This window comes from Penaeus vannamei, chromosome 40 (assembly GCF_042767895.1).
Source record: "Penaeus vannamei isolate JL-2024 chromosome 40, ASM4276789v1, whole genome shotgun sequence".
Taxonomy (NCBI): domain Eukaryota; kingdom Metazoa; phylum Arthropoda; class Malacostraca; order Decapoda; family Penaeidae; genus Penaeus; species Penaeus vannamei.
In genome coordinates this window covers 4,854,218-4,856,717 of record NC_091588.1, presented here as the reverse complement: position 1 = coordinate 4,856,717, position 2,500 = coordinate 4,854,218, and the positions used below count along the sequence as shown (strand labels likewise).

Genomic DNA, 2,500 nt, shown 5'->3' with positions numbered 1-2,500 from the left:
GATACAAACAAACAAATAAACAAAGAAAGAAACGACAAATGGAAAATGAAATAGGAAACACAGATCCGGAGAATGGAGAGAAGACAGAGAGATAGAGGAAACACAAGAAGAAAGAGAGAATAGACAGATTTCCAAAAGATGAAAGAGAATACGGGATGAGGTGAAGTTGCGGTAGCCATTATAGGCTATAGAAAGAGAGGGAGAGGGATGGGAGGAGAAAAGAGGGAGAGCGAGAGAGAGAGAGAAGGATACAGAAGTAGAGAGAGAGTTAATAGATAAAGAAATTAATAATCGTAAGAGAGGGAAAGATCAACAATTAAGAGAGAGAGAGAAAAGACTGAAGGAAAGAGGGAGGGAGAAAATAGGTTAGACTTGCGACTTTTTTGTTTGTGTGTTTGTTTGTTTATATTTTGTGTTTGATCTCCACATCTCTCAACTTCTAACGATCTATTCCATCTATTTGTCTATCAGTGCCTGCCTATTCATGTGTCTCTCTCCCCTCTCTCTCTATTTATCTCTATTTACTTCCGCTCTCCTGAGATAGAGAGACAGAGAAAGAGAGAAGGATACGCTCTCTCTCTCTCTCTCTCTCTCTCTCTCTCTCTCTCTCTCTCTCTCTCTCTCTCTCTCTCTCTCTCTCTCTCTCTCTCTCTCTCTCTCTCTCTCTCTCAAACACAAATACACACACACATACACACAGAGAGAGAAAGAAAGAGAGAGAGAGAGACAGACAGAGAAACAGACAGACAGAGAAAGAGCGAGAGCGAGAGAAAGAGCGAGAGCGAGAGAAAGAGCGAGAGAGAGAAAGATCGAGCGAGTGAGAGAGAGAAAGAGCGAGAGAGAGAAAGATCGAGCGAGTGAGAGAGAGAAAGAGCGAGCGAGTGAGAGAAAGAGCGAGTGAGAGAGAGAAAGCGATCGATAGATATATCATAACGAGAGAAGCATAAATGATCGACAGGAAATATTTCACCGACAGATAAATATGAATTGTGAAATATAACAGAAATGAAAGAGAAAAAATAAGATGATGATAAAGTCAAGAAATTAAAAGAAAGGAAAGAAATGGTAATAAACACTTTGATATTATTGTCATAATGATTTTGATTATTTGTTTTATTATTCTTCCTATCGTTGTTATTATCATTATTATTATTATCATTATCATTATTATTATTATCATTGTCATCATTATTATCATCATTATTGTTATTGTTATTATTATCATTATTACCATTATTATTACACTGTAGTAGTAGTTGTTATTGTTGTTATCATTATTATTATTGTTGTTGTTATTATCATTACTATTATTATTGTTTATATCCTTATTAGTAGTATCATCATTGTTGTTATTATCATCAGTATTATTATCATTATCATTACTATTTTCATCTTTATTATTATCATTATCATTACTATTTTCATCCTTATTATTATCATTATCATTACTATTTCCATCCTTATTATTATCATTATCATCATCATTATTATTGTTATCATTATCATTTATATCATTATTGCCACCATCGTCATTATCTTCACAATCACATCATCATCATCATCACCATTACTACCACCATAATCATTATCATCATCACCACCCCCACCATCATCACCATTACTAACGCCATAATCATTATCATCACAGTCATCGCCATCATCATCACCACCACTACCATCATCATCATTGTTATTATCATTATTTCATTACCATTATCATCATCACCACCACCACCATCACCACCACCATCATCACCACCACTACCATCATCATCATTGTTATTATCATTATTTCATTACCATTATCATCATCACCACCACCATCATCACCACCACTACCATCATCATCATTGTTATCATTATTTCATTACCATTATCATCATCACCACCACCACCATCATCATCGCCATCATATCACCATCATCATTATCATCACCACCACCCCCACCATCATCACAATCATCATCACCATCATCATCACCTTCATCGTCATCACTAATTGATATCATTCTTTTCCCATTCCTATTTCCTTTTCATTTCTTCGGATAATCTTCTTTAAATGAACTCTTATCGCACTTTTTTATTCGCCTTTCGGGTAAAACTTTCCAAATTTTTGATGAATCTGTCTTGTGTCTTTTAAGGCGCAGTCATTAGTCTGTCTGTCTATCTGTCTATCTCTTTTCCTCGTTCTTTTGATCGGTGTCTCTGTTTCTCTTCCTTTCCTTCTTTCTTTCTTTCTTTCTCTCTCTCTCTCTCTATCCATCTCTTTCATTCCCTCCCTCCCTCTCTCTCTCTATCTCTTTCTCCCCCCCTTTTTTTCCTCTCTTTCATTCCTTCCCTCTCTCCTATCCCCCTTTTTTCCCTTCCTCCCTCTCATTCCTTCCCTCTCTCCTCTCCGTCACTCTTTCAAGGGAAACCGGGCCCGTGAGAGGATTACGGGAGGTGTTCAGTGTTAAGCCGACCACCACATCCAGGAGGGAGGGACACTCAATGGAGACAG

General features: G+C 37.0%; 1 protein-coding gene across 2 annotated transcripts in view; it reads left to right on the top strand.

Annotated features, from left to right (window-relative positions):
* Positions 1–2,500, top strand: part of LOC113824150 (isthmin-2) — a 76,295-nt gene that overhangs the window by 46,223 nt on the left and 27,572 nt on the right. The window contains exon 1 of one of the 2 annotated variants that reach the window (XM_070117303.1): positions 2,465–2,500. This exon is cut by the window's right edge and continues 27 nt beyond it. The exons of the other annotated variant lie outside the window; for it this stretch is intronic. The gene's annotated coding sequence lies outside the window, so the exon portion shown is untranslated. Of the gene's footprint in view, positions 1–2,464 lie in introns of those variants that run through there. 2 annotated transcript variants of the gene reach the window in all.